Raw genomic sequence first — 15,545 nt, 5'->3', positions numbered from 1 at the left:
TGGGAGGAAACCGGAGCACCTGGAGGAAACCGGAGCACCTGGAGAAAACCCACCCGCTAACAGGGAGAACTTACAAACTTTGTGCAGCACCTGTGGTCAGCTGAACCCAAGTGTCTGGCATTGTAAGGTAGCAACTCCACCGCTGCGCCACTGTGCTGCCCTGAAACAGGTGGAGCACCAGGTGGCCAACTTCCTTTAGTCACCTGAGACAGGACAACACTCACATCCCAGCAAATCGCCACGTCATTTCCTATTGGACAGGCCCATTGCGAGTATATACTTTCTTAAGGATATACTACTCTGCACTCATCCCTAGAACACCTGGATAAGAGAGACACCTACATCAGACTCCTATTCATAGACTACAGCTCTACCTTAAACACCATTATACCATCCAAGCTCATCACCAAACTCACGGGACTTGGTGTCAGCACTCATCTCTGCAACTGGATCCTTGACTTCCTGACCAACAGACCCCACTCAGTGAGGGTAGGGGACAAATCATCCTCCACGATAATCCTCAACACTGGTGCTCCGCAAGGCTGTGTTCTCAGCCCCCTTCTTTACTCCTTGTACACCCACGACTGTGCAGCCATGTACAAGTCTAATTCAATTTACAAATTCGCAGACGACACTACCACTGTGGGCCGGATATTAAATAATGATGAGATGGAGTACAGGAATGAGATTGAGAACCTTGTGTCTTGGTGCCGAGACAACAACCTTGCTCTCAATGTCAGCAAGACAAAGGCGATAGTGATCGACTTCAGGAAGCGTTGCGGTACACATATTCCAGTGTGCTTTGCGTTGAGTTACACATACCCCAGAGATGGTTGAAAGCTTCAGATTCATGTATCTATACACTGTAAATGGCTCGATTGGGATCATGTATTGTCTTTCTGCTGACCGGATAGCACGCAACAAAAGCTTTTCATGGCACCTTGGTACACGTGACAATAAACTAAACTGAAACTGAAAGTAAGGGGGCAAAACTGTTTGCAGTGCTCCTGATGTCGTCTCACCAGCATCCTGTACACAAGCAGCAATTCCACCCTATTTGAAAACTCCAACAATAAAGACAATTATGCATGCGCCTTCTTTTGACTTGCTATACCTGCTGCTAATTGTTCATAATTTGTGCACGAACAGCTAGATCCTTCTGCACTCAACTAATCTGCATTCCTTCTCCATTTCAAAATAGTCAGCCTTTTAATTCCTCTTTTAGATGTACATAACCTCATACTTTTCTTCATTAAATTCCAATTGCCAAGTTATCATCCACTCACTCATACTGAAAATGTCCTATTGCAGAGACCTCATTTTTTCACAATACCGTACAGTCCCACCTCTGAAAAAAGGAATAGGTGATGTTTCAGGTTACGTCACGTATTCCTTCTCTCCCGAGATGCTGTCTGACCTGCTGAGTTATTCCAGATTTTTGTGTATATTTTCGGTTTAAACCAGCATCTGCAGTCCCTTCCTACACACACCGTCTCTCCTATTTGTAAGTCAATACAAACTCACATTATGGTTCCTCCTCCTGCCCATTAGTATAAATCAAAATAATTTGGGGGCTAAAACTGATCCTTGAGGCACTCAACAAGTTATTCTCAACCCTTTAAAAGACCAATTTATTCAGAATCTCAGTCTCCTGTGCAATATTCAACCTTCAATTTATGAACAAATAGTGGGACCTTCTCTGGTCTTCCAGCATTATCATTACATTAAAAAATATATGACAGATACTGGAAATCTCTGGGAGGTCATGGAGCAACTGTGAAAAGAAACAAACTTAACACTTCAGGTTGATTTCCTTTCATGAGAACTCAAAAAACTCAGAGACACAGAGATATGGGTGATGATGTTGTTGGCGTCACAGGTTATGGGGAGAAGGCAGGAGAATGGGGTTGGATGGGAGAGATGATTCAATGGTAGAGTAGACTTGATGGGCCGAATGGAATAATTCTACTATCACTTATAAAAAGGTGGAAAACAAATTTGTTTTACATTTAAGATAAAGAAAGGCTTGGGGAGAAGAAAGGGGATGTTCGCAGTAGGATGGGAGACCATGAGAAACTGAATGACACCGATTGTACTCATGTCAAAAGTAAAGGCCATTGAAGACTTGTTAGTTGGACCTGTTCTGTCTAGAGAGGAGATAAATGTAGGAGAAATAATGGCAACTGAGGAGGGAGAGAGAAATAGTGCTGGAACTGTGAGCTGCAGAATGCAGCAGTTACTGGCATGAAATAAAAGGGAACACTAGAGTGGTCCAGTGTGTTGGGCAGCAATTATGGAGAGGAAAAAAAATGGGCTACCGTTACAGATTGATGATCTTTAATGAGAACTAACCAGATGGCTTTTGCAAATTACACACAAAATCATTATTGCTGACTATTTATTCCTCCATAACTTAAACACAATTACTGAAACACAGTCATAAAATTTAATTTCATATTTTTATGTTCTTTATTACTCAGAATATAGCATCACTTTCTGTTAACATATTTTTGTAAATATTGTATAATGAATTGTTTTGGGGATATCCCATGAGGAAAAAAATTGTATTCTGCCGTAAATCAGCGGCATATTTTTGTTAAAGATTCAGTTTGTTTTATGAATGATTTTTTATTTCGCAACAATCAGATTTAAATGCAACCAAAGAAGTATTATTCCTGTCTCAAGATAATGGATGTTAATGTTGTAACTGCAGATGCCAGAGTCTAAAAGTGAAAAACAAAGTGCTGGTGAGTTCAGCAGGTCAGGCAGCATCTGTGAAGGGACAAGATAGATACAATTTTGTGCCGGGACCCTTCTTCAGAGTCTGAAAGTTGGGTGAGTGACATTGTCATTGCCTTGTTAAAGAAGGGAAGTAAAAATAATCCATCAAATTACAGGCCCACAAGCTTCACCCCAGTGGAAAGTAAACTATCAGAGAGGATTCTTTGCGATACGATTTACTTGCATTTGGAAGAGAATGAGACCATTCGGGACAGTCAGCATGGCTTGGTCCATGGAAGGTCATGAAAAGTGAACTTGATTGATTTTTTCCAGAACGTGACGAAGGAAAATTGATGGAAATAATGCAAAAGATGTTGTCACATTGAGTTTAGCAAGTCATTTGATCAGGTCACTCATGGTAGACTGATACAATAGACAATAGACAATAGGTGCAGGAGGAGGCCATTCGGCCCTTCGAGCCAGCACCGCCATTCAATTTGATCATGGCTGATCATTCTCAATCAGTACCCCGTTCCTGCCTTCTCCCCATACCCCCTGACTCTACTATCCTTAAGAGCTCTATCTAGCTCTCTCTTGAATGCATTCAGAGAATTGGCCTCCACTGCCTTCTGAGGCAGAGAATTCCACAGATTCACAACTCTCTGACTGAAAAAGATTTTCCTCATCTCAGTTCTAAATGGCCTACCCCTTATTCTTAAACTGTGGCCCCTGGTTCTGGACTCCCCCAACATCGGGAACATGTTTCCTGCCTCTAACGTGTCCAACCCCTTAATAATCTTATACGTTTCGATAAGATCTCCTCTCATCCTTCTAAATTCCAGTGTATACAAGCCCAGTCGCCCCAGTCTTTCAACATATGACAGTTCCGCCATTCCAGGAATTAACCTAGTAAACCTACGCTGCACGCCCTCAATAGCAAGTTTAAGATGCATGGGGTCCACAGTGACTTGATCATTAAGATTCAGACCTGACTTACTCGTTGATGACAGAGGGTTCTAGTGGATGGGTTACACTGGCTGGAGGTCAGTGACCTGTGCAATTGAGCAGGGATCTGTGCTGGGACCTTGATTAGAACAAAGAACACAGAACAGTACAGCACAGGAACAGGCCCTTTGGCCCACAATGTCAGATGAGAACTGATCTCATCTGCCGGCACATGATCCATATCCATCTATTCCCTGCACTTCTATGTGCTCATCTAGAAGCCTCTTAAACACCACTACTGTAGCTGCCTCCACCATCACCCCTGGCAATGTGTTCCAGTCTTCCACCATTCCCTGTAAAAAAACTTGCCCTCCATTAAACGTTCCCCCTTTCACCTTATAGTGCTGGACATTTCCACCCAGGAACAAAGTCTGTCCTCAACCTCTGATATTCCAGAGAAAACAATCCAAGACTATCCAGCCTCTCCCTGTAGCTAAAACTCTCTAATCCAGGCAGCATTTGGGTAAACCTCCTAATTTGAGGAAGGACATCCTTGCTCTTGAGGTAGGTTCACGATGTTAATCCCTGGGATGGCGGGACTGTCATATGAGGAAACATTGGAAAGACTGGACGTATTCACTGGAGTTTAGAAGGATGAGAGGGGATGTTATAGAGAAGTATAAAATTATGTAAGGACTGGACAAGCTAGATGCAGGAAAAATGTTCCCAATGTTGTGGGAGTCCTGGACCAGGGGACACAGTCTAAGAATAAAGGGGAGGCCATTTAAAACTGAGGTGAGAAAAAGCTTTTTCACCCAGAGAGTTGTGAATTTGTGGAATTCTCTGCCACAGAAGGCAGTGGAGGCCAATTCACTGGTTGAATTGAAAAGAGAGTTAGATAGAGCTCTAGGGGCTAACAGAATCAAGGGATATGGGAAGAAGGCAGGCACAGGTTATTGATTGTGGATGATCAGCCATGATCACAATGAATGGCGGTGCTGGCTTGTAGGGCCAAATGGCTTCCTCCTGCACCTATTTTCTATGTTTCTATGTTTCTATGCACCTTCTCCAAAGCTTCCACATCTTTCCTGTAATGGGGCAACCAGAGCTGCACACAATACTCCAAATGCAGTCCAACCAAAGTCCTAGAGAGCTGCAGAATTATTTCCTGACCCTTGTACTCATTGCCCCAGCACTGAAGGCAAGCATACCACATGCTCTTTTTACCACCTTGTCTACTTGTGCTGCCACCTTTAGTGAGCTGTGAACTTGATCCCTCTGCACATCAATTCTGTGAAGGATCTTGCCATTAACTATATACTCTCTCCATACATTCAACCTCCCAAAGTGCAACACCTCACACTTGCTTGGGTTAAACTCCATTTGCCATTTCTCTGCCTGTTACTGCAGCTGATCTATATCCCATTGTGTCTTCTGACAGCATTCCTCATTGCCTGCAACTCCACCAATTTTGGTGTTGTCAGCAAACTTGCTCATCAACTCATTTACATTTATGTCTAGGTCATTCATACATATCACATACAGGAGGTCCCAGCACAGATCCCTGCGGAACTCTACAGGTCACAGACCTCCAGGCAGCATATTGAGGTTCTACCCCAACCCTCTATCTTCTATGACTATGCTGGTTCGGAATCCATATGACCAAGTCATTGTGCATTCCGTACATCTTAATCGTTTGGATCAGTCTACGATGGGGAATCTTATCGAAAGCATGACTAAAATCCATGTATACATAACCCATCATCCTTCCATAATAAATCTCCTTTGTCACCTCCTCAAAACACTCAATCAAGTTAGTGAGATGGGACCTGCCACGTACAATGTCTGAAGAAGGGTCTCGACCCGAAACGTCGCCTATTCCTTTTCTCCAGAGATGCTGTCTGACCCGCTAAGTTGCTTCAGTTTTTTGAGTCTTTCTTCGACATACAAAACCATGCTGGCTCTCCATAATTAGCCCATTCTCTTCCAAATGGGAGTAAATCCTATCTCAAAGAATTCTCTCCAATAGTTTCCCTCCAGCTGACACGAGGCTCACTGGCCTATAGTTCCATGGATTTTTTCAACTTCCCTTCTTAAACAAAGGAACAACATTGGCCAATCTCCAGTCCCCCGGGACCTCGCTTGTGGCTAGAGAACAAACAAAGCTCCTTGTCTAGGCCTGTGTAATCTCCTCTCTTGCCCCCCTCAATAACCTGGGGTAGATTCCATCAGGCCCTTAATGCTCTTCGAGAGCTCAGCACCACCTCCTTCTCAATCTCACGCTGCCCTGGCATATTTGTATTCTCCACACTGACCTCACTGTCCTCCAAGTCTTTCTCCCCGGTGAATTCGGATGCAAAGCACTCATTTAGTACCTCACCTACTTCCTCTGATTGCAAGCATAGTTTCCCTCTTTTATCCTTGAGCATTCCTACCTTCTCCCTGGTCAACGTGTTATTTTTAACGTACATTAAAAAGCTTTGGGATTTTCCTTAATGCGACTCGGTAATACCATTTCAAGCCCCCTTTTGGCTCTTCTAATCGCCTGCTTGAGTTTTTTCCTCCTCGCTTTATATTGATGCCACCATATATAACATGACATACCTGATCAAGTTTACAACCACCTTACAATATATTATCAGCCACCCAATAGCCAGCGGGAGATAGAGTATCAGACATGTCGACAGATAACAAATGGGTGTAAACCCACAGGGTTGTTGTAGTGGGTGACTTTAACTTCTCCAATTATAGACTGGGGTTTATTCAGGGCGAGAGGATTAGATGCAGCAGAATTTGAAATCCTTGCGTTGAAGTGAATCCACCCGCCCTTCATTATCCCCACATTCATGAACCTCTCCTTTCCTGTTCTTCCTTTCAGACTGACTTGTTCAAAGCCCCGCTTTCTCATCAGCCCTTCCATTTGACAACCTGTTCTTTTGGTCCCCACGCACTGCCATTATAGCTTGCACCCTCCAGAGTAGCACTAGCAAACCTCCCTGCAAGGATGTTGGTGCCCCTCCAGGTCAGATGCAATCTGTCCTTGTGCAGGTCAGCTCTGCCCGAGACAAGATGCCAATGGTTCAAGTGCTGCCTGCATCAACCCCTTAGCCACGCATTCATCTGTCCCATCCTCCTATTGCTACCCTCACTAGCACACGGCACTGATAGTAATCCAGACATGACCAGCCTCCAGATCCTGCATGTTAACCTTGTGCCCAACCCCCTATATTCACCTACAGGACCTCATCCTTTTCCTATTCATGTCATTTGTGTCGACGTGCACAATAACTTCTGGCTGCTCTCCCTCCCCCTTGAGAATGTTCTGCAGCTACTCCGAAACATCCCGGACCCTGGCACCAAGGGGGCAACACACCATCCTGTAGTACCCCTCTTGCCACAAAATCTCCTGTCTGTCGAGTCCCCTATCACTATCCCTCTGCCTGATTTCACCCGACCCCGCTGTGCCGCAGAGCCTGGCCCAGTGCCACAGACCTGGCTGCTGCTGCTCCCTCAACAGTCATCCCCTCCACAGCATCCAACAGGATTTACCTGTCTCGCAAGGAGTGGCCACAGGGGATTCCTCCCTTCCCTAGTGGTCCCCCGTCTATGCTCTGCCTGTGCCTTTGGTGTGACCACCTTGCGAATGCTCTATCTAAGACTTCCTCACTCTCCCAGATCAGCCTGAGGATGTGCAGCCATCGCTCCAGTTCCTTTGTGGTCTTTAAGGAGCTGCACCTGCATGCACCTTCCACAGATGTAGTCCTCAGGGACACTGGCCGTCTTCCCGAGCTCCCATGCCCCACAGGCCGAGCATTCCTCCATCCCACCTCACCATGACCAAGTTGCAATAAACAGAAAGCGTTAGACTAAACTTTATCCTGCAATAACCCTTGCTGAAGCCTCCTTGCACCAACGTCTCTTCAGCCACAGCCTCAGTATCCCACTCTTACTCTGTCCAAGCCTCTTCACCAAAGCCTCAGTGTCCCACTGTCCACTCCCACACTGGCCGGCATTGCTCTGGCCGCTTTACTGAGACTCGCCTTCCTTTTATTGATCATTTAGCCAACCTGTGAGACTTTCCTTTTTAACTAGCTCCCGTTCTCGCGGGGAAATCCCGTCAGCTGTTTGCGATATGTAACAACTTGAACATAAAATTAGATGGGTCAGGTGGTAAGTTTACAGGTGACACCAAAATTAGCTTAGAGATGCAGCGCGGAAACAGGACCTTTCGGCCCACCGGGTCCGTGCCGACCAGCGATCCCCAGACATTAACACTATCCAATACCCACTAGGGACAATTTTTAAAAAACATTTACCAAGCCAATTAACCTACATACCTGTACGTCTTTGGAGTGTGGGAGGAAACCGAAGATCTCAGAGAAAACCCACGCAGGTCACGGGGAGAACGTACAAACACTGTACATACAGCACCCATAATCAGGATCGAACCTGACGCAGCATTTGCTGTAAGGCAGCAACTCTACCGCTGTGCCACGGTGCCGCCCATAATTGAGGTACAGAGGGTACCTTAGTGGCCTGACACAGCCATTGTGGGAGGAGGGCTCAGAATATAAATAATGATGGAGTTGCTAGAATCTGGAAACACAATTTTCTACAAGATAATCAGCCTTCACTTAACCTTCACCTTGTGAAAAATCATTCAAGTACTACGTTGCTAAGACCAGAAAGACTAGATTATGTGGATCTCTCCTTGTGGGAAGATCTGCCTGCTGAGATGGTTCACCTGCAGTTGAGCCTTTAGTAGTTATAATGCTTAATAGATAAGCTGGGAGATATATAGTTTATTTTATTCTGCAGCTTTCAACAAAATTAGACTAATTATTGTTAATTTTCCCCTGTGTCCCTTCTCCTGTGCACAGACACCTTATTTTGGTAATGCTGGATTTACAATTTTACACTTTTGTTTCTGAATACGTGAACTTTTGAATAATTTGACAGAATAAAATTATAAAAGCTTTGGTGAAATAAATAAGGCAAATTGGTTTTCACTGAAAGACTGCTACTGATTACATGTAGCTGGGATATAGCTCCATTAAAACTCAGGGCGGCACCATGGCATGGTGGAAGCGTTACTGCCTTACAGCGCCAGGGACCCGGGTCGATCCTCACTACGGTTGCTGCCTTACAACGCCAGGGACGCAGAGTCGATCCTCACTACGGTTGCTGCCTTACAACGCCAGGGACGCAGGGTCGATCCTCACTACGGTTGCTGCCTTACAACGCCAGGGACGCAGAGTCGATCCTCACTACGGTTGCTGCCTTACAGCGCCAGGGACGCAGAGTCGATCCTCACTACGGTTGCTGCCTTACAGCGCCAGGGACGCAGAGTCGATCCTCACTACGGTTGCTGCCTTACAACGCCAGGGACGCAGAGTCGATCCTCACTACGGTTGCTGCCTGCACTGAGTGTGGACATTCTCCCTGTTTTCTCCGGTTGCTCACGTTTCCTCCCACACTCCAAAGATGTACAGGTTTGTAGGTGAATTGGCTATTGTAAATTGTCCATAGTTTGTAGGATAATGTTAGTGTATGGGGTGATCGCTGATCTTACTGGACTGAAGGGCTTGTTTCTCTAACAAAGCTCATAATATGAAATAGAATTAATTTTATTAAATACAAATTATTTTTGAAATTTTTGAAGGGGAACATTGGATGTTTAGATCTTAAAAGCATTGTAGGATCAAGAGAATCTGTTTAATAAATAGTGCCTGTCACAGATTTCCATATGGCACCGTGTGCTAAGGTCTCACGGGTTTATTGGCTAGTGTTTTCCCCTAAATGCTGGAAAAAATGTGAATCTCTGTGTGTTTCAAACTGTACTGTTTTCCTGTCAGCATTACATGGGCTTCATTGATTCTTCTGATTGACAAAGGGAGATCATCTGCCTGTGCATTCATGTTATTCTTGCTATTGAGGGAGTGCAGCGTAGGTTCACCAGGTTAATTTCCGGGGTTTCCATATGATGAAAGAATGGATCGGATTCACTGGAGTTTCGAGGGATGAGAGGGGATCTTCCAGAAACATATAAAATTCTTAAGGGATTGGACAAGCTAGATGCAGGAAACATGTTCCATGATGTTGGGGGAGTCCAGAACCAGGGGTCACAGCGTAAGCGTGGTGGGGCTGCGTCTGCATCTGTGGCTGAGACTTGCCTGCAGTCTCTCTCCCTTCTTTGTCTTACTGTTAATGTTAAATGTATGTAATAGTTTATCTTTAGTTGTGTATTATGTGGGGGTGGTTGGGGGGGAAGACTTTTTTTCATCTTTTTCCGTGTCGTGTCTCCATTCGCGCTGGGGCATAACATTGAGGAGCAGGCGACCTCCAGCTGGGATTGACCTTGAGGGCTCTGGTAGCAGAGCCCATGGACTTACCATCACGGAGCTGGCTGACTTTCGGAGGCCACTTTGTGGGGCTGCGATAGTGACTGCGACTCGACTCTCGGAGGCTTTGGCAGCAGGCCGTGTGATCTGTAACATCGGGAGCTCGCAGGTCCCTGGCTGGTGACTGACTTCAGGAGCGCCAGCCACAGCAGCTTCGTCCGCCCCGAATCACAAGGCTTGAATCAGCCCGTTCCCAGGGCCTTTCATCGCCTGGCGCGGCCCGGCCGCGGGATCTCCCATCGCACGGCGCGGCCCGGCCGCGGGATCTCCCATCGCCCGTCGTGGCCCGGCCGCGGGATCTCCCATCGCCCGGCGTGGCCCGGCCACGGGATCTCCCATCGCCCGGCGAGGCCCGGCCACGGGATCTCCCATCGCCCGGCGCGACCCGGCCGCGGGATCTCCCATCGCCCGGCGTGGTGTGGCCGCGGGATCTCCTATCGCCCGGCGTGGCCCGGCCGCGAGATCTCCCATCGCCTGGTGTGGCCGCGGGATCTCCCATCGCCCGGCGTGGCCCGGCTGCGGGATCTCCCATCGCCCGGCGTGGCCCGGCCGCGGGATCTCCCATCGCCCGGCGCGGCCCGGCCGCGGGATCTCCCATCCCTTGGCGCAGCCCTTTCAATAGACAATAGACAATAGACAATAGATGCAGGAGGAGGCCATTCGGCCCTTCGAGCCAGCACCGCCATTCAATGTGATCATAGCTGATCACTCTCAATCAGTACCCCGTTCCTGCCTTCTCCCCATACCCCCTGACTCCGCTATCCTTAAGAGCTGTATCTAGCTCTCTCTTGAATGCATTCAGAGAATTGGCCTCCACTGCCTTCTGAGGCAGAGAATTCCACAGATTCACAACTCTCTGACTGAAAAAGTTTTTCCTCATCTCAGTTCTAAATGGCCTACCCCTTATTCTTAAACTGTGGCCCTTTGTTCTGGACTCCCCCAACATTGGGAACATGTTTCCTGCCTCTAACGTGTCCAATAGTCAATAGTCATTTATTTGTCACATACACATAAATGTGTAATGGAATGAAACATTACCCGCAGTTGAACAATAAGACCAATAAGAATAATCAATAAAAATGCAATAACACATACAATCACAAACTAACACCAAACAAAAAAGAAACTTCCATCACAGTGAGTCTCCTCCAGTCCCCTCCTCACTGTGATGGAAGGCCAGAATGTCTTTTCTCTTCCCCTGCCGTCTTCTCCCGCGGTCAGGCTGTTGGAGTTGCCACGTCGGGGCGGTCGGGGATCCCGACGTTGAAGCCCCCAATGGGTGGTGAATGTTCCACGCGCTCCTCCCTGTCCAACCCCTTAATAATCTTATACGTTTCGATAAGATCCCCTCTCATCCTTCTAAATTCCAGTTTATACAAGCCTAGTCACTCCAGTCTTTCAACATATGAAAGTCCTGACATTCCGTGAATTAACCTAGTAAACCTACGCTGCACGCCCTCAATAGCAAGATTTTTTTCCCGGGGCCTTTCCCCGGGCCTTTTATCGCCCAGCATGGCCCGGCCGCGGGATCTCCCATCACCCGGCGCGGCTCGCTGTGGGATAGCCCGGCGCGGCTTGGCACGGCTCGCTGTGGGATCGCCTGGCGCAGCTTGGCCGCGGGATCTTCCATCGCTGGGTGCGGCTGCAAGATCACCCATCGCCTGGCGCGGCTCGGCCGCGGGATATTTCATCGCCTGGTGTGGCTCGCCGCAGGATCGCCCGGCGCGGCCCGGCTGTGGGATCTTCCATCGCCCGGCGCGGCCACGGGATCTCCCATCGCCCGGCGGGGGCTTCAATATCGTGTGCATCGATCGCCTCGGTGCAGCATTTTGACTATCTGAAAGCAAGGAAGAGGTAAGACTTTTTTTTACCTTCCATTACAATGAGGAGGTGCCTGGAGGAGTCACTGTGATGGATGTTTATGTAAAATTTATGTAATTGTGTGTTTTGTTAGCTTTTTATTGTTATGACTGTATGGTAACGACATTTCGTTCAAATTTTTTTTGAATGACAAATAAATTCAATTCAATTCAATTCAATTCAAGAATAAGGGGGAGGCCATTTAGGATTGAGATGAGGAAAAACGTTTTCACCCAGAGATTTGTGAAACTGTGGATTATTCTGCCACAGAAGGCCGTGAAGGCCAATTCATTGAATGTTTTCAAGAGAGTTAGATTTAGCTCATAGGGCTAAAGGAATCAAGGGTTATGGGGAAAAAGCAGGAACGTGGTACTGATTTTAAATGATCAGCCATGATCATATTGAATGGCGGTGCTGGCTAAAAGGGCCGAATGGCCTACTCCTGCACCTATTTTCTATGTTTCTATGTTCTTATGTTCTTATGTTTCTATGTTTCTATGTTGCTATGTTTCTATGTTACTATATTTCTATGTCTCTATGTTTCTATGTTTCTGTTTCTATGTTGCTATGTTTCTATGTTTCTATGTTTCTGTGTCTATGTTTCTATGTTACCATGTGTCTATGCTTCTAACTTTCTATGTTTCTATATTTCTACGTGTCTATGTTTCTACGTTTCTATGTTTTTATGTTTCTATGTTTCTATGTGTCTATGTTTCTGTGTGTCTATGCTTCTATGTTTCTATGTTTCTATGTGTCTATGTTTCTACGTTTCTATGTTTCTACGTTTCTATGTTTTTATGTTTCTATGTTTCTATGTGTCTATGTTTCTACGTGTCTATGCTTCTATGTTTCTATGTTTCTATGTGTCTATGTTTCTATGTGTCTATGTTTCTATTTTTCTATTTGTCTATGTTTCTACGTTTCTATGTTTCTATGTTTCTATGTTTCTATGTTTCTATGTGTCTATATTTTTACGTCTCTATGTTTCTATGTTTCTATGTTTTTAGGTGTCTATGTTTCTAAATTTCTATGTTTCTATGTTTCTATGTGTCTATGTTTCTATGTTTCTATGTGTCTATGTGTCTATGTTTCTATGTGTCTATGCTTCTATGTTTCTATGTGTCTATGTTTCTATGTGTCTATGTGTCTATGTTTCTATGTGTCTATGATTCTATGTTTCTATATGTCTATGTTTCTATGTTTCTATGTGTCTATGTTTCTATATTTCTATGTCTCTGTATTTCTGTCTCTATGTTGCTATTTGACTGGCCATTCTGTATAGGCAGACGAACCACAAAACCTTCCCTTGTGGGAGCATCATTTATGGCTTTTAAGAATGTTTCCCCTCAGTATTTCATGAAAGGATTATGAATCTGGCATAATCATTGTCGGTAAAATGTGTTTGTCACTCTTGTTCGCCAGTAAAGTGTGAACATATTTTTGTAGTATTTAAACCTGCTTACAACACATTTTTGAATATCATATCACCATTTTGTTTCAAAGTATGGGGATAATTTGATTGTTCAATATGATTTCAGTTGTGGTTTTATTGCACTATTGCGTTTTAAACAGTCTTTACTGATCTAGGATTAGGATAGTACTAATGGACAACTCCCTGAAGGGACAGAGCAGAAGGCTGTCTGCTGTGCTTCTGTCTACCTTAAGCTTTCATCAACCTCAGTAATTCTCTCAAGGAATGGCTGTGTGGGTAATCAGCCTGTACAGCTTTCTCAACTATATAAATTGGCTGAATATGGAAATATTGTCATAAAAATGTCACTGGGCAATATAATTTTGTTTTCTCTATTCTTTCCCATTATACTTAATTATAAAGCTGTAAAATTGCACCGTGATGATACGTGCTTTCTGTTGAATGTTTGGATGGGTGAAGGAACAATGTTGTAGTTCCATTTTGTGGCTCAGACACAATTAGCAGAATCGTGCATTATCCAGATTGATTTATCTCTGCAAAAAGCCAAAACCAAATTAGAAAATCAAAATGGGTAAGTAATGTGCATTGAGTGGGTGTAAAGGATGATTAAAAACTACAATGCTGAGAACTGGTATCTTCAACAATCATTTGGATTTATGCAGTCATTTTAACTCACCACAAGATCCTAAGATATAGGGTCATGGTATCACTCAGCACTGAACAGGATCTTCAGCCCACCTTGCCAATGCTGACAAAGATGCCCCATCGAAGCTAGTCCCTGGTGCCCGTGGCTGGCCCATATGCCGATAAACCTTTCATAGCCATGTACCTGTCCATATGTCTATTAAATGTTGATAATGCTTCAACTACATCCTCTGGTAGCTATTTCCATACACCTACCAAAGTCTGTGTGAAAAAGTTGCCCCTCAGAAACCTATTAAATCTTTCCCATCTCATCCTAAACCCCTCTCATTCTTGATTACCTAACCCTGGGAGAAAGACCCTCTCTATTCCCCTCTAAATTTTATACATATCTTTAATGCCTAGTTGATCAAAGTTCAGCACCAGAATTTTTCAGTAAGCAGATGGATGGCATAGTAAGGATGGCATAGTAAGGGGATGACTAAAAAGCTTGTGAATTTGGCCAAAGAGAAGGAAGTGTATGCCAGGTTTAAGAAGATGAAATCAGACAGAGCCTTTGTGGAATACTAGACTGTGGACCCGTTGGGCCCAAACCTTTCCTGCATTGGTGCAGCACCCTCTCCTGCCCCCTCCCCCTCCCCTCCCCCTCCCCTCCCCCTCCCCTCCCCTTCCCCTCCCCCCCACTCCATCTCCCTCAACCCCCCTTATTCTCCCTCAACCCCCCTTATTCTCCCTCCACCGCCCTCCCTCCCTCCCTCCCTCCCTCCCTCCCTAGGAGATAGATTTAAACTTTAAAATGTGAATATCTTAAAATATATAACACCGATTTCAATGAAACTTTTTCCATTAGCACCAAAGGGATGACGGTGAGTAAGGTGGGCCTACAATTGTCGCGCTATCGTGTACCGTTTTGGCTGTAGTTCAGGAACAAACAAACAAACAAACGAGAGTTTTAGTATGTAGATAAAGTAAGGGGGGAAGTACTCAATGTGATTGGAAATGCAAAAGGAGTCATAAAATGGAGGGGAAGGGGGAATTATTAGAGTTTACCTAAAATTCACTTTCTTCCATCCAGGACATTGCACACAAACGCTGATTGACCAAGGACAAAAATATCATTAAAGACCCCACCCATGTCCATCATGGACTGTTCACCCTGCTGCCCTCTGGTCAAAGGTACTGCAGCACACGGAGCAGAACAGCCAGGTTCTGCTATAACTTCTTCCCCCGAGCCATCAGACTCTTGAATTCACAATGATCCGCCACCATTATTTTATGTGCGAGTTACTTATTTATTTATTTTTCTTTAATCAATTTTTATTATTTGGTGTTACATTGAAGCCAGTTGCAACGGAATTTCGTTCAAATATGCACTCATCTGTATAGTTTTGAATGACAATAAAGTTATATTCATTCATTCATTTATTTATTTATTTATTTATTCATTCATTCATTCATTCATTCATTCATTCATTCATTCATTCATTCATCAATTGTAGAATTCAATGTTCATGCCATTGGGCTGTGATGTGATGCTGTTCCTG

This window comes from Rhinoraja longicauda, chromosome 21, assembly GCF_053455715.1.
Source record: "Rhinoraja longicauda isolate Sanriku21f chromosome 21, sRhiLon1.1, whole genome shotgun sequence".
Lineage (NCBI taxonomy): Eukaryota > Metazoa > Chordata > Chondrichthyes > Rajiformes > Arhynchobatidae > Rhinoraja > Rhinoraja longicauda.
The sequence above is the reverse complement of the archived record's forward strand: the minus strand, read 5'-3'. Positions refer to the sequence as shown.